Here is a 23,964-nt window from a genome sequence, read left to right as displayed (position 1 = left end):
TAAAAAATGAACTGCTCAGATTAACATCGGGAGAAAAAGAAAACCCGATAAAAACATGGGAACATCTATGTGAAGCAGTAACAAGAAACCCCCAATCACAAATCAGAGTTCGAGAAGAATCAATACTGGGAAAAAGCCTTGGTATAACATTACCTTGAGAGAGAAAAAAAGGAAAATCGCACGAGAAGTCCGGAAGCAGGTACTAATGATAAAAAGTCGAATAAAACCAGATAAGTCAAAATTGAAAGTCATGCGGAAAAGATACAAGATCATGCTGAGTAGCACAAAAACATCGTATCAAGAGGAAATGTGGACAAAATTACTAATTGCTGGGAAACACAAAAATGAAGAAGTGTGGCTCAATGGTTAGAGCGGCAGACCCTGATGCAGAGGTCTAGCCTGGGACCAGGGTTCAATTCCCCGCCTCGGCGGGTCTTGGGCTAAAAAATTCCACGGACCTGATAATTCTCGCCTCGGTGCCTATTCCAATCATGGAGTCCCACTCTGCAACTCTGGGCAATAGCTTGCTTAATCTCCACAACGGCCCCCACAATGCTAAGGATGCCTGGCCTCCACCTTGGGGGTGCCCAGGAGTGGACACTTCACAGGGAAAGCCAGGATGGGTTCCACAGCGGTATTCGTACAAGCGCCTTGAGACCCTTGTGGGTGAGTAGTGCGCTATACAAGTGTCAATTTACATTTTACATTTTTATCATTAACAAACTGACAAAGGGTAATACCCTAAGACAGAAGGCAGGCATTGGAGAAAGTAAGTGGATTCAGCATGTTAAAAACATGTTTATTGACAGGGTGGATGGTCAAAACTGGCCCTGTATATCAGAGTGCAAATTATGAACTAGAAACTACGAACATGCGGGAACTATCTTAGGAACAGGACATAATCCACCAGAAGAAACTCTGAAGCTAACTTCGGGCTGTGGAAATGGGAACATAGGGAAATTTGAAAACACACTTGCTAATAATTCAGAAAAATTAGTAGACATCGTGCCTGACACCCTAGTAACAACAGACCAGCTCAAAGCTATAATAAATCACCTGAAGAAAGAGGGTGCAGCGGGTCCCAACGGGCTTCCAAACTCTATCTTCAAACATTCGCCTGAATTCTGGGCAGAATATTTAACACCATTCTTTAATTCAATTTACAACCAGAATAAACTGCCTAGATCCTGGAACGGGAGCATAATTCACCCCATTTTCAAACAAGGTGATCATAATGAGCCAAGGAACTATAGGCTGATTTCGCTGATGGATATGGAGGCAAAATTATATGGGTCATACTTACTATCACTCCTTCAAGACTGGATGGAAGACACGAACATAATACCAATGTTCCAAACGGGTTTCTGGCCAAGGACCGGCACATTAACAAACTTGATAACCCTGGCCCTCCTGAAGGAAAAAGCTGAGAAAAGGAAGACGAGACTGTACGCTTGTTTCATAGACTTGCGAGCAGCCTTTGACAGGGTGAACAGAATCCGTTTATGGGAAAAACTAAGATGATGGGGCATCCCGAAGAAGCTACTGGAGGCTATTTAAGGCTTGTATAGTAACACCTGGGCTCGAGTCAAATTGGGAGACGGTAGCAGTGTAACGGCCGAAATCAGAACACAACAGGGCTTAAAACAAGGCTGTGTACTGGCCCCAAGCTTATTCAACCTTTTTTTGGCAGACATCGTCAGCCATATGGAGGTCAGGGAAGGCCACCCACCCTACTTGTCAAAAATTCCAATCCCCTTCCTGCAGTATGCGGATGATATTGTCGTTCTGAGTCAAACGCCAATAGGCCTGCAATGGATGATTGACAATTTGGTAACTTACTTGGAACACGAATGTTTGGAACTGAATAAAGACAAAACCAAAGTGGTCCGCATCGTGGATCCGAAAAAGCCAACATTCAAATGGCACGCAAATAGTACCCCAATAAAGGAGGAAACATCATACAAGTACCTAGGTCTGAAATTGGGACGAGGCCAAACGAACAAAGAACACAAAACCGATCTAAAAGCTAAAGCACAGTCCCTGATCTACGCATACCGGCAATTACAAAAAAAACTAAGTTGCCCAAATTATACACACCTGCTAAAAGTGATAAAAGCGCAAACCCTACCCACTTTGTCATACGCATTGGTCACCTGGTGTGGGAAAGAAGCGGGGCTGTTAAACAGCTTACAAACAAAGATATACAAGGCAGTCCTAAACCTGCCAAAATCGTCAGCTCCGGCGCAGGTTCATCTAGAATTTGGTCTTCTGAATCAGAAGTTTCACAGTATGGGAACCTTTGTGAAACTCTGTCATAAAATACGCATGTCAGAAGAAGGTTCACTGGACAACCTGTGCTGGAAAGAAATCGATAACCAGCAGAAACTACACGCGCCGAACAGTTGGGGAGATTTCTTGTCCCAATCCTTGAACTGTATAGGAATTGAAGAAACTTGGGACATGATGCCAGATAGACATACCTCTGACAAAATTGCAACCAACGCGGTCAAATGGGAATCCTATCTGGAAGATAAAATAAGTACCGCAAAACGACGACACGGGTGGACCGTGATAAACTCATATTCCGGGATAAAGCCACAGACTTATCTGGAAAGCCACTTCAATAGGTTCCTAAAACAAAGATATATAAATCATCGACTAGGCATACAGTTTTCAAAGGACTTATTACCATCCTGGAAAAATTGTCACACTGACCATCATTGTCGTCTATGTGGATATCACAATGAAACATTAACTCACTTACTATGTGTTTGCCCGGCACTTAAGGATCTGAGGAGACTGCTTTTAAAGAACATTTTTAACAAACTGAACATTCGGACATGTAGGCATGCTGTAATTCGATGGCTAGATGGATCATCTCCTATGTTGGCTTGCAGGGGGGTTAAATATATGATGAAAGCACAATCTCTCTTACAGCAAGCTGTACAGGGAAGTATAGCACCAAATTGAAATATATGATATTTATTTTCATATGGCCAACAAATCCTAATAGTTAACATTTACACATGTGTTTTTAACGTTCTATGATGATCAAAATGCATTTTGTAATAATTTTTAATAATTTTATACAATAAAAATTGACTTGACTTGACTGCCCTGATATCCGTCCCCCTATTCCATCTATGGCAAAATTGAAATTATACGCCGACGATATCATTAGTATTATTAAACCAGAAATAGACGTTCAGGCCAAAGTCTTCCAGGTATTTGAAGACTTTGAGGCACTTGGGGGGTATCGCATTATAAAAAGAAAGACCGAAATGTTACAATGCGCTGTTGCAGGTTTGGATCTGCACCCCGATATCCTTGCTTGCGCCAACACTCATCCTAAAAGATATCTTGGAGTATATTTCTCTGAAAGAGTTTCCGATTTATATCATCTAAATTTTCTTCTGCTTTTGCAGAAAAATCAGGCCTTGTTTTCACACTGGAACTCTTTGCCGTTATCTATTTTGGGCTGGGTCGCCTTGGTTAAAATATCTGTTCTTCCTTTGTTTAATTTTTTGTTTTCAACCATTCCTTGTTGTTTGTCAAGCGCCTTTTTCACCCAAGTAGAGTCTATGTTTACATCTTTTCTTTGGGCAAAAAAAGCATCACGTATTGCACTCAGGACTTTATATGAAGAACAGGATCAAGGAGGCTTAGCCCCCCCGAATCTCAGGGATTATTACTTTGCTTATTTTGCTCAGTATTTGTCTAGATTTAAATCTCAACCTCAGTCAAACCTTTCTATTAATTTCTTTATGGAATTAATGTGTAAGGTGAGTCAAATCCATTCCCCATTGTTTATTTTCCGACCCCCTAAGCGGGTTCGCTATAAATGCCTTCATTGTTTTTTTAGAAAACAACAGGCACTTTATCAAAGATATTCTATTTGAGTAATTAATTCAACCACTTTACTAGCTGATATTTTACCTTTAGCAGGGATCACACAATCCTCAGAACTCACTCTAAAATGGGCATCGGTAGGATTTTGTAAGGTTTTAGACTTTCTGAAGAATGGAAAATGGCTGACCAGGATCGAAATGGCACATTTAATAGTCAATGACTTTATTCTTTTGGGGTCATATAACATCTTCCTTAAATTCCTCGCTGAGCTAGATGTCTCTCAAATTAGCGAACAACATCAGCTAACTAACAAACCTTTAGAAGATCCCTCTGTGAGGAAACCAGGGGCATGGAAAAAGCGCTTAGCCTCAGTCAGGGCCCTAGATCTTGGGCAGAAGGCTATTAAAAAATGGAAGGATTGCGAAGACCTAGAAATCTCAGCTAACCTGTGGTCATCTATTAATAATCTTAATTTTAACACGCTTAGAGGTGAGAATTGGCATAGGATGCTTTTCTTTAGCAAATGGCAACTTCATCGAACTCCTTTATCTTTGTCGAAAATGTATGCCAATCATCCACCACACTGCTTTCGTTGTGTGAATTTTCCTTTAGCCAATTGGTCACATATAATGTTACAATGCCCTATGATCCAGAAATTCTGGAAGGATATCTTTTGTTATTTGGAAATCGAATGTGGCACTCAATTAGCAGTGAATGATTTGTTAACTGTTATTGGTTACGACCCTGACCATTCCCTTTCTCACCACTTGGTTAAATTTCTATATATTGCAATGGCAGTAGCCAGATCACTTATACTGCAAAGGTGGCGCACCACTGTGATTCCTTCTGTGCTCAAATGGGCCCATAAAATGAAAGCAGTTAGAAAAAGTGAATGTACTTATGCACTACGTGTGGGGGGTCTTAGGAAATTTGGGAAAATATGGGCTACATACTTTGACTGAGATTGAGAGGGGGGATTACCTTATTTATTTGGTTAAAAAACTTCTTCGTGGGCTTCCCTGTATTTATCCCTGACTTTATAATGCTTTGTGTATTATTTAGGATATTGTGGAAATTTTTTGTTTGCCCAAAGGTCATTTTTTCGGATGGATGTATTGGTTGTAATGGATTTAATGTATTGTTATTTTTGGACTTCAATAAAAAAAACAACAAAGAAAAACAGGTCACTTGGAATGAGAGCTTTAGCAAGAATGACTGTTCCACTCTGACCTTGTCGGCCAGGAAGGCAGAGATCATGCAGCGAAAACAGGAGATCCTGTCTGACACATGTCAGTGCCATTTATGCACCAACTGAAGACTGAATCTCAAAACATTTTTAATTTGTGCTATTGCATGTTATTAGTGGTAACCAGTGCACTGCTTGGTGAAAACACATTTTACTAAATTTTCCAGAAATGCAGATTTCTGGTGGTGTTGATATGTGCCAAGAATATCTGTGTTTATTTAAGCAAACGGACTGCATTTGAGGGTCAACAGCACCAGGTTACAATAAAACACCATAATAACACAGCAACAATACAGCTCGACGTAACAACATAACAAAACAAGGTAACATTACATCCACCACAAACAAACAACACAAAAGCATAATGCAATGCTCCAACAAAGTACAACACAACGGTACAATGACACAACGTACCAACACACTGAAACAACACACCAATATCTCAACACATTTCAGCCTAACCTTACAACTGAACTGTGTTAGGTTGTGTTGTATGTATGTCTTGTGTTGCGCTGCTGTGTGGTGCTGCTGTTTTGTGGTTGCCTTTTTGTACATTTTTAGGTTTTGCCTAGAGAGTGCATGCACTGTCTCTTCGAGACATTTTGCTTTCAGTGGGTTTGGAGGCGATCCACTACTTTACCATTGCTTGACTATATCATCACTTTCATTTGCTTGCTTCTTATTGGTCAGCTGTCAAATGCTTCCTTCCTTTTCTTGTGTTTGTCCCTCCCATAGAGCATGGACACTTTACATGTGTCATTCCACTGCTCATTTTTTTGGTGCAAATTTTATGGGGGGGGTTAAGCACATGGTGTAAGAGGTGCACTGTAGTTCAACTCTCCATGTGTAGTTTTGGGCTCTTCAGTAAAGTGGTAAATCACGAGATCGAAGAGGCTAATTGAAATTCCGGCAGGATTTATTTCATTTTCCCATTCTAGCCTGTGGCTGCGCTTGCATTAGCAGACAGATATTATGATGAAGCATCAGATGCTGCATGTTGCATATTTCTGCCTGTGCACCTGTCCCTTGGGAAAACATCCTCTACCACGATGGCTTTACTACGCGCTACGTTTACAATGGTACACTTACCACGTAAACGTCTTTTCCAAGTGTATGCCGTCCACGAACGACTTTACAACGCAAGCTGCGTTGGATTGCACAGGCACATCTTCTTCACTGGAAACCCTTCTACGACTGGTCTCATGTCTTTTAATTTTGCAAATATTTACCATTATCTATATGAAAATAGTAGGCTAACCTTTAGGTGGGGGATATTCGGGTATTAGGTGGGGTAGTGTTTTAATACCTGGTTATTTTTTTCTGGGTTGAAAAAAAATACCTGCGTATTATAATTTGAGTGTTATTCCATTTTTTATGCAAACATGAACACTATTTTATAAGAAAATACATACATAGTGTTTTAATACCCAGGTATTTTTTCTGTTCTGGTGGAAAGAATCCATAAGTATTACATTGTAAGTGTCTATCCCTTAATTTTGACAAAAATAGAACAATACTCAACATCAAATTACTACGCTAACCTTTAGGAGTGGGATGCTTGGGATACAGGGGTATTGTGTGGGGTAGTGTGTTAATACCCAGGTATTTTTTTCTGGTGGAACAAATCCCTGAGTATTAAATTGTAAGTGTCTATCTGTTAATTTTGACAAAAAAAAGAACAATATTCTCTAAGAAAAAAATCCATGTTATCCTTTAGGAGCTGGATGCTCGTGATATAGGGGTATTGGGTGGGGTAGCGTTTTAATACCCAGGTAATTTTCCCCTTTAGGAAAAAATACCAGAGTATTACATTTATTTGAAAAAATGATTTACAATCAATTATCATAAAAAAAATAGATCAATGCAATTGTTAATAACATTTTGGACATTTTAAATCTTTTTAAAAAATATATAAAAATGAATATAACATTAAAAAATGAAAAAAAGCAAATAAATTCAGCCAGTTAACAGTGAAAAGATTTATTTGTTGAGTAAATATCATTTATTTAAATATTTTTCCAACAATGTATCGGTTAATTTATAAAGAAGCACAACCAATATTTAATTGCAAACTCAAAAACATTTGTCAATCTTTTCTTAATATGATTTATTCAACTGTTTAGCGATAAGTATAATGGATAAAATAGTCCATTTTAATTTTAATAAAAACTTCTTAGACGCACACTGTTTAACGTTAGTTTCTGTAGTTGGTGGTGCCTCTCAGACTGCAATGGCATGAAGACGGGGTGTGGTTAGGATAAGAACTTTTTTTTCATTACATTATAACATGGGGTACATACATTTACTGTAAGGAAAGATGTGTGAGATAAAATCAAACACTGTGGAGAGTATGTTTTTTAATTTACAATACCTACACTTTAATCCCCATGCAGGTTGCCGTAACATACACACTTTGGGACAATTAATTTTTGGCTATTAAACTGTTAATAAAAGCAATCTTAGATGAACACTGACAGATTCATTAAACCATACCTTGCCTAAGTTTGAAAATTTTGAAAAATTGAAAATTAAAAAAAGTGCTTCAAAATAAAAGCAATGAACCACAATTGATGTGCCGTCAGTTCTGAAAAATGTAGCAAGTTGGCAAGACTGCAAAATAATTTTTTATTTGGAATTTGGGTAAATTTGAAAAATGCCAATTAAATCTTTTGGAAGTTGTGTAAAACAGGCGATTAATTCACATGGTGATAATGGTCGATAGAAATTAAGAATATAAGCAGTACTTTCAAGATAGTCAGATGTGCCCATTAAAGGAAATTGTTGAATTTTAGATTGAAGCCTTTCACACATCTCTTTGCTACGTCGTGACACTCGAGGATTTAGAGTACCTGAAAGTGACTGAGCCATCCTAATTTCTTGGAAACTTTGTTCTTTTTTCAAAATTTCCAAGAAATGATAAAAGTTTGGATGAATCTTACCAATTGATTTATTAAAAGAGTTATGCCATCCTTCGATGGAATTGTTTGTTTGCTCCTCCCTCTAAGCAAGTTAGGTAGCAGTTCCACCACTCAATGGGGAACCATGGCTTCCTCCTGCGAACTGACCTACTCAGATGGCCAATCCAGGTTCCCTCAAAATAATTTAAAAGAGGTGCCAATTTCTCTTCATTTGTTGTAAAATAATCTGATTGAACAATTGTAGTGTAGAAGTCATCTACACATTCAGGAGGAACAAAACACAAAGCTGTTATTTTTTAAAGTTCATATTGAAGTTTGCTGTCTGACACATAATCTTCTGCTAAGAGTGTTTTCTGAATTGTTCTCCAATTCGCCTGGTAAAAGTGAAAAAAGCATCCTTGTATTTGGGTTTCAGGATATAGTTTAGAAATAGTATGTATCATTTGTATCTCAAAATCAATGATTACTGTCCTAGGACTTTTGTTCAGAGTTTTGGATTTTATAACTGATAAAAACTCAGCAAAAGTGGAAGATTGTCCATCAGGCAGCAAACCAAATACTAAGGGGACAGTTGTGTTGTTAATATTGCCATGAATAGTATAAATTCGGGTAAAAGGATGGTGTGTAGACTTAAAAGTGCCCTCCATCATTCAAATTTCAGTATTTTCAAGGATGGCCAAATTACGTGCTGTAGAGAAGATTAAAAGACTTTTAGAGGTTAGTAAAAGTGACAGTCTGGGGTATGTTAGTATTGGAGCAAGTTTGTGGTCTTATTGCATGTGGATTGATGGCCTGTTTTGTTCTTTGGATCATGCGCCTTAAATTAGGGATTGTGGGTATATTACTGGCCACATGCATGGGGATGTTTTGCGCAACTTCCCGTAAAACTGAGCCACAGGGTTCATTGGAGGTGGCAGCCAAAATTTTTATCTGCTGTAGATTTTCCCTAACTTCTATCTCCATTGCAAAGGCAGAGCGGTTATGCTCTGTGGACCTCTCCACTATGACCCAGAATATCCGCTCTGCCTTTGCAATGAGATGAGAAATATTCTACGCACCTCCAGTGACTCCTGGGCTCAGTTAATCTTTCTTTGCAGTAAATGTAGCCACCAAATTTCAATAACCCCGCTTTGATTGTAAGTAACTTGCTCGGCGACTGGAATATACTGAGGATGATTCTGTAAAAAAAGGATGAGGAAAAGTGAGTGTAAATTTTAAGAAGCTACTGTTGTGTTTTCGCAGAAGTAATGGTTCCATAATAGAATTGTAAAAAAAGAGGTTAATTTAAAAAAAGAAAAGAGGCGAGAGAAAGTTTAAACAACACATTTTAAATTTGCAAACCTATTTATCGACAGTTTTATTTTCCTGATATTGAAAAGTTAATTATTGTACTTTTTTAGTAGACAAGTTAAATGTTTGCCCTTGTACCTGAGGTTTGCATTTCTTAGATCTTTGGAGGTGTAGTTTTGTTTTCAAAAGTATTTTTAGATGAGCTGCTTTTGCTGGTACTCTTTTCACCTCTGATAGGTATTCCTGGTATTCTTCATAGTGGTAGCTGGAATGAGAAGTATCAAGAAAACAATTAGAAAAGTTTGTTTAGAAATGTTGTTTAACCTGCAAAGTAAAACAAACAATTTTTAAGTTAGTTTAACATTCTCAAAATTTTCAATATTACTTTAGAAACCCTTAATGTTTAAAGATCATCGGATTTCGATGGTTGCTCCTGCTGAAAATAAAAAATGTGTTAAGGAAAAATATGAGGTTGTATCATTTGTACCTGAAGATTTTTTGTTATTTTTTTATGTTTTTCTCAGCAACTGATGTTTCAGGTTTCACTTCTTTTTTCCCTCAAGATTTATAGAAATGGCTTTCTGTGAAATTCCTGGTAAGAAAAACAAACATGAGGGTCAAGTACATGTTTCAAACATACTTTAGAACTATTCCATTTCTTTGAAATAATTTACTGAGTAAAGATAACTTACTTTGGCTTTAAAATCTGTTTCAAACACTTTCCCTGAGGTAAGTACTCTGCGGAGTAAGAATATAAAACCTGGCCCCCAGACACTGACCAACACCTTCCCTGAGGTAAGTACCCTACGGAGTAAGAATATAAAATCTGGCCCCCAGACACTGACCAACACCTTCCCTGAGGGAAGTTCCCGGCGGAGTTGGAATATAAAATCAGAACCCCAGACACTGACCAGCACCTACACTGAGGGAAGTACCTGGCAGAGTAAGGATATAAAATCTGGACCCCAGACACTGAGCAACACCTTCCCTGAGGTTTGTACCCTGCAGAGTAAGCTTATAAAATCTGGACTCCAGACACTGACCAACACCTTCCCGGAGGTAAGAACCCGGCGGAATAAGAATATAAAATCTTGCCCCCAGACACTGACCAGCACCTTCCCTGAGGTAAGTACCCAGCGGAGTAAGAATGTAAAAACTGGTCCCAGGACACTGACCAACACCTTCCTTGAGGGAAGTACCCACCTCAGATACAAATTCTATCACTGTCTCTCAGTTACTGTACAATATAAATTAAATAAATGGTATTATTTGAAAGACAACCAACCTTTCTCTGATATGTTCTTACTCTGAGAAACCTTTGACAGGAGACTGAATAAAATACAGTTTTTTTTCCCCATAAAAAAATTGTCCAGTACATTTTTGTAGTACAAGTAGAATTTTGCCCCATGCTCACTGACAACATTTATTCCTTTGGCATCTTCACACCCTCTGCTACATGTACTTGTATATCATATGTCACACACTTAAGTTGTGAAAATAAATTCCAAAGTACGGTTTTTAATGTTACAAATATGTTTTACATTTCACTATTAAAACCAATTTAATACAACGATACATAAAAATCTTTACCTTGCCTCTCTGATCTGTAGATAACTGTTCTTTCTATGAACTTGCCACTTTTTAGTCAAAAGTCCTGAAATGTATAAATAACAAATATTTTTTTCAAATACGTTACAGGGAATAAAATATTGTTGCTTGACTTCTTTCAGTGAAATCAATATCCTTACTTTTGTCACTAGATGGCAGTGTTGCTCCAAATGAGAAATTATTTTCTCCGGTCAATGACAACAGTGTGTTCCCTTTAGATGACGGCGTCGGCGAACCACTGATGTCAAAAAGGTGGATGGCCCTTTCTTTATATATGTTTTTAGGAGGGTGAACCACAATTATAAACAAAATATGTTTCGGGATCGACTTTTAAAAATAAGTAAAAACGTGACTAAATGTATATTTTAAATTACAGTTTGAAAATGGTAAGTGACCTTTGAAAGGTATTTCTGCCATCTTACTTGTAGAAACGTTTGTAAAGGTCACAGAAAGTGATGAGAGACAAACGTACACAATACTTACATGACATTGGTCAGTTAAAGAAAAGGAATATGTTAATTACAATGGAATGCGAGGAATGGGCCGTTTTATGTGTTTTGATGGATTACAGCAACAATAAGAAGCGTGGTAAAAAGCAGCGTAATAAATAGCTGCGTGGTAAATGTCAGCATGGTAGTGGCTCATGCGTAGTAAAGTATGCGTTGTTCTGCCATGCGTGGTAATAAATTACGATGTAAAATCATACAACTGTGTCCCATCACTTCCAGCTTGAAAACCATATCACTCATGAGTCAGCTTGTTGAGCACAGCCCATGCTACTGCAGCGTTTGTAGTTCATCAAGTGTGGAGTAGGAAGGGAAACAATATTTAAGATACACTGGAAGTGCATTTTGAACCAGATACAACATGTAGCAGACCTTTTTATAGCAGAACTTCTCACATGAGCTGGGGTTGGGCAAGCTTGCGATACAAGTTGGCCGCCCCGCTAACGCGCTGAATAGCCTGTTTTGACCATGAGCAATATTATGACGAAGGCTTGTTTCGTCATAATATGTGTGGCAGCTTGACAACCCTAGCGATTCCTTTTAGGACGTTTTCTGGGAGGTTTTGAGTCAATTTCTCTTCAGCTGCTCTTCTCCAGTCTCTCAGTTCCAGTTCTGCTGCAGTTCTTGTCAGGAAGGCGGGATTAACTTCAGGAAAGGCCATGGCTAAAGGGTAAAACACTCCCAGAACTGGTATTAGCTGCTGCACATTCTTCTTAAGTTGTGAATATCATTTTCTTTGCTTATATATTTCTAATTCAAACGAGGCTTGATTTAAATATAGTTAATTAAGCCAAAATGGAAGAAAAAAATTTCTTATTGGAAATAATAAGTGTAAACAGACTACATCTCTTGCACCAGTAAAATCAAAAATTATTGATTCAAAAGATCCTTCATTATCTACAGTGTTGGAGGAATTACAGGCTCTGTGTTTCAATGCTGTCTCTATTGCATCAGAAATTAAAAATAATCGCAAAGACATGGCTATTTTTTCAATTAAAGTTTCTGATAATGCTATAAAAATTCAAGATAATCTATCCAAAATTGACAGTCTAACACCTATGCCAGCAAAACTTTTGTCAATGACCAATCTACTATTAGATTTAAAAAATCGTAATCGACAATATAACCTTTGCACCTTTAATTTACCAGAAAAGGTAGAATGGCAGTATTTATAGAAGTTATTGTCTGGTCTTTTACATTTAAAGCTTTAAAGTTTTTAGAGAAATTAAAATTGAGAAGACACATAAAATTCCTCCTCATGGTAAACCTCATCATCACAAACCGCAACAAATGTTTTTTAAAGTTTTGTGCCATCATCATTTAGGGGCTCTTTATGATGTCGGGCTGAAAGCCTCAGGACCGACCAACTTGTTGTGACTGCCAGATTATGATGCGACCGGATTCCCATTGTTTCCTATGGGAGCTCATGTTATGCCCCACAACCATCCGTAACACAGGCTCCTATGGAGAAATGGGGTGAGTGCGGAAAACCATGCACCCTGTCGCAGCACCCCACGGTGCCTGCCACAAGTACATGGATTTACAGGGGGTCCCTTAGGTACCCTCTCAGCCATCAACCATAGGCAGGCCCCCCAAAGTCACTTTCCAACAGCCTTTCTGTGTCAGACAGGCCGCGGAAAGGCTGTTGGAAATCGGCATAGTAATCCAGAGGGAGGAAACGATGTCCATATGGGTGTACAATGTGGTTCCGAATGACATGAATACTCCGTGAGCCGGTCAGAACCGAGTCGGAATGACTGCATGGTTTACGTTCTGCCTGCGAACATCGTTATCGGGCGGTCAGAATGTAAACTGCCCAAGTTGGTCAGAAGGGCTCTGATGCGGTCGAGGGGAATCCGAGTGTTGGAGGAGGCTTTCGCCTGACATCTTAATGAGCCCCTTAGTGACAGGAAAGCAGCAAGGGAAATTCCATCCTTAACGGTGAATGGTAAAAAAGATCTTTATTTATCAAGACTTTGCTAAGGAAACTGTTAAAATATGACAAGAATTTACTGATCTTCGACCAAGAGTAAGAAGTTCCGGTTGTATATTTGGTCTTTTTGACCCATCTACAATGCGAATATGAAAATATGTTTTTTCCAAGTCATTTCAACATCTGGAAGAACTTCTTGCTTTCTTAGAACAACAATCTACATTTTGTATGGAAACGAATGGACCTGATACTTGAATCCTGTGCCATCATTTTTCCTTATTATAACTTGCCTTTCTTCTAATACTCAGCTTTGAGGGTGTTTTCTAGGTAGGCCATTCTTGTTGTGCATGCGCATGATTCAGCTGTATTATTATGTTTTTATGTTCTCTTATTTATGTTTGTCCCCGTCTTCCCTTTTTCTTCTGTCATTTGTTTTTAAAGCTACTTTTCATTCTTCTACATTTTCATCATCATTCCTTTTCTTTCCTCTCTACTTTCATCTTTAAATATGGGTAATATAAATAATATAAAAATTGTTTCTTTGAATGTTGAAAGTTTAAGACATCCTGTTAAACATCTTAAAGTTTTAGATTACTTAGCAAGACAGAAAGCAGACATTTGTGAGCTCCAGGAGACTCATATTGATAAACAGTTTTGACTTATATGAAGAAAACGTGGGTTGGTAATGTTATTTCTTCTCCTACAGCTAATAAAAAAAGGGGTGTGGCTATTCTTTTTGCCAAAAGATTACATCTAGGTATATTGAACCAATGTTCTGATGCAGGTCGTTATATTATAGTGAGGATTAAAATTGATAACACAATTCTTCATTCAATTAAGGTAAATGGTTCGACAAATTATTATCGACATTTTTGGTCTCTTTTTACTTTTAGGTGCTCAACTAGAATGTTCTTCTTATCGCTGGGGTACATTTTAACCTCATATGTGATCTTTTATTGGATATTACATCACAAACTAAATATCGTCCACCAAAGCTTTGTTCACTGTACAGTCTTTTTTTAAAATTTTTAAGTTGGTTGATATTTGGTAGTTACATCACACAAGAGAGAAATATTTATTCGTTTCCCATACATTAATTCTTTCAGTTTCGATTATACATAACATAGATATTTTGGAGCACACACTCATTTCAGTTGTTCCACAACTTAGCACAACTCAGCATGCTTAATCCAGATGGCGAAAGAATACCAATATTGTCCTTAATGAAAATAATAAACTAAAACTTTTGTCAACACTTCATGATTATTTTACTTTTAATCCAGAAAGCTCTACATCCATTGTACCTCGATTGAATGCATTTAAAGCATATATCAGAGTGGTAACCATTTCTCTTATGACCCATGATAATAAATCTTTTAACCTTAAACTTAAAGATTTGGACAAACGTTGCAAAATTTGAAAGACTCTTTACAACACCCAATGATCTCAAATATAAAATACAATTACAAAAACTTTGTTATGAATTCAATTCAACATTAAGCAGAAGGGCTGGTATAAATCTTTCTAATAATAAAGCTAAATTTAGATTTCTTGCTTATGGTTCTCGAAGATCTTTGGCAAATTATCTGCATATTGAAAATGATAAAAATCAAATGAATGCAATTTATGGTTTGAATGGGAAGATTGCACTATCCTAAAAAGATATAGTTAATGATATTTTAAATTATTATTCAACCTTACACAATAATCCTCCTCCTGAAGATTTGTCACTTATTGATTGTTTCTTGCACAGGTTTACCAAAAATATCACAAACAGATAAAGATGTTTTAGATTTGGCTTTTTTTCAGTAGAAGAAATTGATGTGGCTATCAAGTCCCTTAAATTGCATAAATATTCTGGTCCAGATTGCATTCCAGCTAAATTTTCGATGGAATTTTCTTTACAACTCATACCTCATTTGTTTATGTTTTTTCCTATTTTAGTTTCTCAGGAAAAACTTCTGGGTCTTTTTCTGAGGCAATGAATATAGTTCTTCCAAAACCTAACAAATATCCTACTATTATTTATAATTATCTCCTTAATATATCAAGATTGAAACTCAAAAATTCTTGCAACCAGGTTAACCTCTGTGTTGGATTCCATTGTACATACTGATCAATCTGGTTTCATGAAACATAGATACTCTGTAAATCATACTATAGTGTTATTACATGCTATTGATGCTATTGAAAAAGGGTCTTCTTTATCCTCGCATAAAGTATTGGCATAAGATGCGGAAAAAGCTATTGACAAAGTTAATTGGAAATATTTATGTCATACTAATTCATGTTTAATTTTGCGGATTCATCTATTCGTATGATATCAGCACTTTATTCTAGCCCATTTGCTCCACTTTTCATTAATGGTCAAATCTCTAATCAATGTTTCCCTTTTAAGGGGTACTAGACAAGGTTGTCCCTTCTCTCCTTTACTTTTTATTCTTGTTATTGAACCTTTACTCACTGCTATGAGAAACTGTATAGACATTAAGGGTATTAATTTTAACAATGTCATTATAAAAACTTTAGCCTAAGCTGATGATGTGCTTTTGTTTGTTAATATTCCAGAATCTTCCCTTCCTCCTTTATTTGATCTAATTTCCCATTATTCACAGATTTCAGTTCATACGATAAATACTAACAAAAACTTAAGTTTTCCCTCTAAATGTTCATTGCACCCCTGATATGTTACCCAAAAAGGAAATAATTTGGCAAAAGGAAAAAACTTAAATATCTTGGTATAATATTTTCCCAAAAAATACCTGATTGAATAGGACAAATACAAGTTTTCTTTTTGTAAAACTGGAAGCAGGGGGCTACAACCTCAACCCACTTTCTGGTTATATCGAATTACCAGTCTTATCCAGTCCTCAAATGCCCAGGAAAAATCTATATTTATAAACATATGTTTATCAGTCCACTCTCTACAACAGACCCTGTACTGCAAAGGTGTGTGTGAATAACAAAGAAATTATGTGAAGGTGAGAGTCCCTCACATGCGCTTCACCAGAGGAGCTGCTGGTAGGTTCTCACCAGTTTGCCCATGTTTCTTATCATCGGTATGAATGTAAATTTGTCTCAAAATTTTGGAGGGAGATTTGGGATGTCATTAAAAAATATTCAATTTTTCTGATACTCTTTCGTATAACATATTGATTGGTAAATCGGTTGCTCTTTCCACAAATATATGAGATTTTTTATTGTCCGCTGCTTTTAAATCTATTACTGCAAGTTGGAAAGATGCTTCTTTATTATCACTTCATAAATGGAGGTCATGGATAATTTTCACTAGAAGAGGTGCAAATTTGTCTTTATTAGGTGTGATTCATAACAATGTTAATTATCATTCATTTTGGAATCTGATTTATCATTATATAGCTTAACATTTATAAATACATATTTTTAATGAGTTATTTATTCTTTGATGTATTAGGAATTTAAGGTTAATGTAAGTAGCTCTGACGTTTGACATTTATATTGATGATGACAGGTATTTTTTGCCCTCACTTTTTATTTAATTTTCTGTTACATATCATATCGTTTTATAATTGTTATTTTATAGGTGCAATTTTTATATTAATGCTTATGCTGGAGATTCTTCTATGAGAACCTGGTTTGGACCTATTTTTGTATTGTCTTTGTTTTAATAGAAAATTCAATAAAATATACTGAACACAAAAAATATTACTTCTCCCCTGAGCTGAAGAGCTGAGTCCCAATGGTGATAAATGCGGGTGCCAATCTAGTAACAAAGGAGTAACAAATCCTACTGCAGGACAGGAATGTGGGGCTTATTTACAAGAGGCCTGTGCTGCCGGATCATCCCGACGCGTAGGCCTCTCAATCATATCTATGAGGCGACACAAAGCCGCCCTGCGTGACTTTGCATGGTCTCATAGATGTGGAGTTAGGTAGGCAGTGCAAAGCGCTGCTTTGCCTTACTCTGCGTCAAGGAGGCATTCCATGGGTGTTGCACTCATAGATTTTGATGCTGCCCATACATACAATGACATAAAGCAGGAGCAGCGCCAAAACCTTACGCCTCCCCAGAGCAGGCCTAAAAAGAAGAAATGTTTCCATTTCCCCTCATTTTTCCTCTTTCCATGTGTGTTGCATTCTACAGCACAAATAGAAAAGTGTCCCTTTCTGCTAAAAAAACAATCATTCATACAATGCAAGGGTGCCTGCATTGGCCAAGGCAGCTAATTGAGCACCAGCGTGGTGAAAGAGGACTGGAATGTGCTATATCTTATAGGTACGGCACATTTCTGCCCTTCTTTTCTTTGGATGCATCACAGAAAAGTGACTTTCTACACTACCCTGGGTCAAAAAACGAGTAAATAAGCCCTGTGGTCTCCTACTCAAACCTCAGTGCCCCCTGATTTGTCAATAGAAATAGCAAATACTTAGGGTCAACTGGGCCCCAGTGTCACAGAACCTACGGCCCAGAGCTAGATGCATATCTGAGCAGCTATAATGCTGATCTTTTACAATTGATTAAGGCCAAGGAGACTCCTAACAACTGCTTCAGATATTGCAGCCAGCGCTTTTTACTTTTTTAAAGCAGTGCAGACATAGCTAAAACATTGAAAGAGCTGAGAGCTTTCTTGTAGGTGAGATCTATTGGCTTTGCAATGCTTGTGTACCGTACTGTCACTTAGTTGTGCTGTTGTAAACATGTGTTTGTGTGTATTTGCAGTGTATTATATTGCTGTATTTGCTGTGTCACTGTGTTCTAATGTGTTATTATTCTGTTGGTTCTGTGTTGGTTTGTTATTTTGTGTTGTGTATTTTTGGTTTGCATTACTGTAATGTCTTGCACTTTTATGTATGTTTCTACGTTGTAGATGTGTTATTATTTTGTGTTGTTGTTTTGCATTTAGCTATATCGGTAGAGAGGTATGTTCTTTTATGTGCCGGTGTGTTTTTACATTTACACCATTGTATTTTAGTTGCACCTTGCTTGTGTATTGTCAATGTGTTTAACTATTGTTCATCTGTTGTGTTTCCTTCTGTTGTTGTTGTTTTTGCTGTGTTGTGTTGTGTTTTGTTGTATTCTCTATACGCTATATTTTGCTCTATTGTGTTGTTCCGTAGTTCTTTCAGATTTCAAAAACAGTTCTTGGTTTCCAGGCAAATTCAGCACATTTCACTAAAGTTAGAATGCCAATCAACAATTAACACCTGCCAAAGATTGAAATATATCAGCACCCCATCACTTCAATTATTTAAGGGACCAATCAACACAAAATTGTAGCCATGCCCTACATTAGCCCCTTCCACGCTCACTTTGGAATGGAGTACATCAATATTTGGTGTGGGCATCCACAATCTGATAGAACCGGGTGGGAATTTAGGGCCACGATCTGACAACTTTAGAGATTATTCAGCTTTCCTCTCTGTACATTGAAAGGAACCATCACCATGGTTCTTTTCAATGTGCAAAAAGTTTGATGGACGGCCACTGGCTGTTTTAACGACCCTTGAATAAACTTTTCCCAAGTTTTTGTTTTTCACATAGAAACTCCTAAAGTGGGAGTTTGCTTTTTAAAAACAGAAAACGAATGACACCCCCTGTCCAAGCCCTGGGACATTTATCCCAGGGTGTGGGGATCATTCGTTTTTTTTTACCCTCACAGCCAGAAAAAAAAGACATTACAAGCCAGATTGATGAACAATTGGCGCAGCGCAGCGAGTCACCTTGCTCTGCTGCGTCACTGGGAAAGGACAAGGGTACACTGGGGCTTATTTACAAGCCCATTGCGCTGCCAGTGCATCACTTTTAACATTGAAAAAAGTGAAGTACGGTGTAAAATATTATCCAAGGACAGTAATATAAATCCAGAGACAATAAATATAATCCAAAGGTATGTCTTTAATGGAGCTTGTAAATCAGCATCCACATTCATCCCTGTGCATCTCTTGAATCCCTCCTGAACATTCCCCTAGCTTTGACATTCCATTTCATCTAACATTATGATGTCGTTTATACATCATTACATTCTCGCCCCTCCCCCCTAAAATAAGTAAAATAATTCAAAAATATAATTTTTAAAATAAACAACCTAAAAAAAAAAATATATATATATATATATATATATATATATATATATAATATATATATATATTTATATATATATATATATATATATATCAAAATTGTTCAATTAGTCTTTCAGGTCTTTTTTGAAATTCTTTCTGATCTTCTTTGTATCCATTCATCTTGCTGATTATTTGGTTGTATGTTTCTTTGTTCACTGTTTAATGCAACTTTTTTAAAGAAAGACTTATTTCTTGTTATTAGTCTCCTATCATTTTCTGCAGTCACTGCTGTGCCATGTATTTTTGTAACTTCTAAAGGCATTGGGTAAAATCTAGTTTGTGATTTTCTTACTTGTTGCTGTTTGACTAAAACCAGATCACCAATTTGATAATCTTTATTTTGATAGGTTTTTCCTTTTTCTGCATAGTATTTCATTTTTTCCTTTGCTTCTTAATCCTTTTTTAGCACATCATCATGACTCAGCTCAGCTCGTCATGAGCGTCGAAAAGGTTAATAACAATAACAAAAGCAAAAATGAAACAGTGGTTGAGCGCACAGATCTTCACCACTGTTGCTACGTTGTTACAGCAATCACACAGCAGACACGTGTTTCGTCGCTTTACGACTTTTTCAAGGCTGTTAATAAGATGATACAACAAAGTTTCAGGTATTTTAAAATAATTCCAATTATTAGAAAGGTTCATAACAACTTGATGTTTTTAGTATATCCTTTATCCCATCAAGGTCCAAAAAATAGGATGAAAAAGAATTTGAAAAAGGTGAAAGTAGTTGAAAAAAAGGTTGACACCTATGCATGTGAAACAATATTTGTTTAGTACATGCTCAAAATTCATGCAAACGCAATTACCGGGAAAGAAAAAACCCTTTAGAGTGTGAAAAGACAAAAAAATCGTGATGTTTGTTAGCAATAGAAACCATCAATAAAAATAAGAAATACCTTGAAATGTACGTAGTAATTATCTATGGTAAGATAGTGCCTTATTGTTAATCCAAGAAGCGCAGGGTATGGATAAGATTGTCCAGATTCCTGTATTAAAGTTGAGAATGGACCGACACTGGGAAAACACACAAAAGTATGCATTAACAATCCCCACTGTGCGTGTCCAAAACAAACAACTATTGCAAAAGGTTGGCCAAAACTGAATTATAATCACTAAAAAAAACATTCGACATCATGCCCCATAGTACAGACTTGCCTGATAGACCTTTATCGACATGTCTTGCAATAGCACTCTATATTTCTGCATTAAGCACCTTGTCTTCCAATGGGATACAACACACTTGTGATATATTACACTAAGGCCACTTCAGAAATATACTAATGGAAATATACTTTCCATTAGTCTCTTCTTAGTCGGTTTTAAACGTAACATATTACTTAAAATCTCCTTGCCTCCAAGTATCAACGCCCTGCAACGTCCTGCAATTCCGAATTCTATTACATGATTCCTATCACTTAACATAGTCACATTCGTTATATAAAACGAAAATTCACTTACTCCGCCAACAACGTATTCAAGGCTTGGTCCACATGGATACAGCGGTTATTGGACAAGCTCCTTGGGTGCTTCTGTGGCTGCCCAGGCGCAATAGGCCCACAGTGTGTTATTTTTCAGAGACCCTAAGAACCATTTTTAACATATGGGATGCTCTCACCAAGAGTAGCATCCTAAGGACTTCCCCGTCCCCATCACGCCCTTCTTGGGCAACCCAGACTTTTCTCCAGGGACTTTTAGAGGGAGGCTTGTACAGTGGGACAAATGGGGTTGGAGGATGCAATGGGACCTCTTTGAGGGTGTGAATATCAAAATGTTCTGAAAATGCAAACAGGATTTTCAATTACAAGAAAATAAACACTTAGATTATTTGCAGCTTCTCCATTGGTCCATGCATCTGACCAGTAAACTAGCAGACACTCATTCTTTAACAGAGTGGGAGACACTATTCAATACCTATGGTGGCCCACAAAGGTTTAGTATCTCCCATTTATACTCCCCTATCTAAAAAGGAGTGGCTCTTTATGACACTATGGTCGAAAACACTTCATAACGTCATTCCTAGGGCAGCCTGGGAGAAGTTATGGTCTGATATCCCCTCACTTCATAGGAGTGTGCAGAACAAAGGAACGACGTACAAGATCATGACATTGTGGTACATCACAACAATTAGAAAAGAATCCCCCGGCAAGCCAGGGGATTCTCTTCTAATTATAATTTTTGCCCTACCCCAGAAACTGTTATCCCATATGCAAGGGGTCCTATTTTATATAATGTGGTATGCACGCCTGTTAAATTGAAGCAGATCTATGGGATGGAGGGTTTGCGGGTTGGTGGGCGATTATTCATATGTGTGGTAGTCGTGTCCCAAGCTGACGTGCTATTAGGAAGAGATTCTTAGTCAGGGAGGTGATGGGATACCCACTGAACCCTGACCTCTCATTTGTAGTTTTGTGGGTTTGCCCAGTGGAAATGGTGACATTACCCAAAGCGGACTGGAGAATAATATTCAATATGCTCCTCGCTGCGAAGCAGCTCCTAGCGCTGTGCTGGGAGGGCTCAGATAATCCCTCTCTATACAGGAATGGACTGGCGGTCTGTGGACATTAATTGTCATAGAGAAATTGACATGGATCCTTGCCAATATGGACTATAGATGTGATATACAACAGTACTCCTTAGTGTCTGATTTCTCAGGCAATGGCCCGGAATGCAGCTGTATCAGAACTTTAGGTGCTTACTTTTGGTGCCCTAGGGATAGAATCTGATAATCCGCTCTGTGTATCTTTATACTATTGTGTACCTAGTGTATGAAGCATAACTCATCCTGGTCTTCATTGTTCTTACTATAGTTTGCTTCATTAAGCCCAGCTTCAATTTGCCTGCAAATGTGCTGTGGGTTACAAAGGGGCGAGGGCTCCCCCTTCCCTGCTTGTCCTTATATGTTGTCAAATGTAAAACTGAATAAAACAGATTGGGAAAAAAAGAAAGCTTTAACTGGGATGACAAACGAATGTATGACGTTACAACGCATACATTTACAACGCATGCCTTTACAACGCATACCGTTACATTGCATTTAAGGTAAGTATTGGATAGTATGGGGTAAAAATTACTATTCTAACTCCAGGGGGTGCAACAGTAGGGTAAGTGTTGGATAGTGTAGGGGTAGAAATTAATATTCTAACTTCAGGGGGTGCAACAATAGGGTAGGTTTTGGATAGTGTAGGGGTACTATGCATTGTTATGGTAAGCGCTGTAATGGTATACGTTGTAATGCCTGCGTTGTAGTGACATGCGATGTAGTGTCATGCGATGTAGTGTCATGCGTTGTAATGCCTGCGTTTGTAGTGACATGCGTTGTAAAGGATGTTGCGATGTAATGACTGTGTTGTAAGTGTAGTGTGATGTAATGGTTGGGTTGGAAAGGATGTTTCCCATGACAAACGAGGTCAAAGGTCTCAAATTATTGCTAATGCTACTTTTTTGAAAGGCTCTCTAAATTTAGGGTCAAATGATGCATTACTCGAATAATCTTTAATAATTTGTATATTTTCCATGGCGGGTGATGTGAGAAAGTGGATTATTAGTTAGAGGAGATGTGAGTCCACACCAAGTAATAATGTCACAATTTCGTAGCAGGTCCAGTTGGGTCTCAATAATTTAAACCAGAGCTGAACCCTTGGTAGCTGTAGCGAAAAGCAGGCAGCTTTAACCTTGGAAAAATGTGTAAAGAATGTATCAGTACCAAAACAGATAAAAAGTAGAAAACACAACACAGTAAAAATCCCACTTCACTTTATAAAAATAAAGTAAAATTAATGACCAAATAATAACTAAAATGACAAAAATCAGATGTAGGGAACTGGTTATTTGTTTGAGCTAGAGTGAGTCCAAGTCAAAAGTTAAGGCTAACCATGAGCTACCACCGGTCGTGGGCAGGAATCAGGCACCAGGTTTGTCACAGTGTCAAGTTTACATTCTAACTTAGAAGATTTTCCGGAGAAAAGTCCTTGTTGATGGGTCATCGGCAGGTCGAGCTGAAGTCTGGGTCTAAAGAAGGGCACAATGACGGTGCACTAGTCAACTTCAGTTCCTTGGTGGTAGCCTCAGCTCAAGAGATAAACTCACTGTGGTCGCCATTAACAGCAGACGAAGTCCATAATATGAACCCAGATAGGTCTTATGAGTGGTCCCCTACTGTTTGATTTTGTTAGTGAAGCCTCTATATGTTTGGACTTCTAAACTTTTCTGAAAGTCAGAATCCTTTTAGCGAGGAAAACCTGCAAGTTGCATCTGACAGGTTATTCGATGCTGGCAGTTATGGCTTTAGTGTAAGTCCCAGTATCCCCTGGTCCTCTGGAGGAAACATTCTGAAGATGTTTCTAGGTGTCCAGTTTTGCAGGTTTTAGGATCAGATGAGTACACTCTAACACCAACCAAGGGTCTGGGACGTCTTGAACACTACATGAGGATTATAATTCATTCTCCCAGAAGCCACTAGAATAGTCCAGGGCAAATCCAGTTGGAACTCATTACCTGGGCTCTTGGAAA

General features: G+C 37.7%; 1 long non-coding RNA gene across 1 annotated transcript; it reads right to left on the bottom strand.

Annotated features, from left to right (window-relative positions):
* Positions 1–7,139: 7,139 nt before the first annotated feature.
* Positions 7,140–10,959, bottom strand: LOC144767018 (uncharacterized). The gene is made up of 4 exons (XR_013598026.1): positions 10,894–10,959; positions 9,791–9,895; positions 9,442–9,568; positions 7,140–9,191 (listed from the first exon to the last, which is right to left on the bottom strand). It is a non-coding gene; the product is annotated as an uncharacterized LOC144767018 (long non-coding RNA).
* Positions 10,960–23,964: the final 13,005 nt, after the last annotated feature.

This window comes from Lissotriton helveticus, chromosome 7 (genome assembly GCF_964261635.1).
Source record: "Lissotriton helveticus chromosome 7, aLisHel1.1, whole genome shotgun sequence".
NCBI lineage: Eukaryota > Metazoa > Chordata > Amphibia > Caudata > Salamandridae > Lissotriton > Lissotriton helveticus.
The sequence above is the reverse complement of the archived record's forward strand: the minus strand, read 5'-3'. Positions and strand labels throughout refer to the sequence as shown.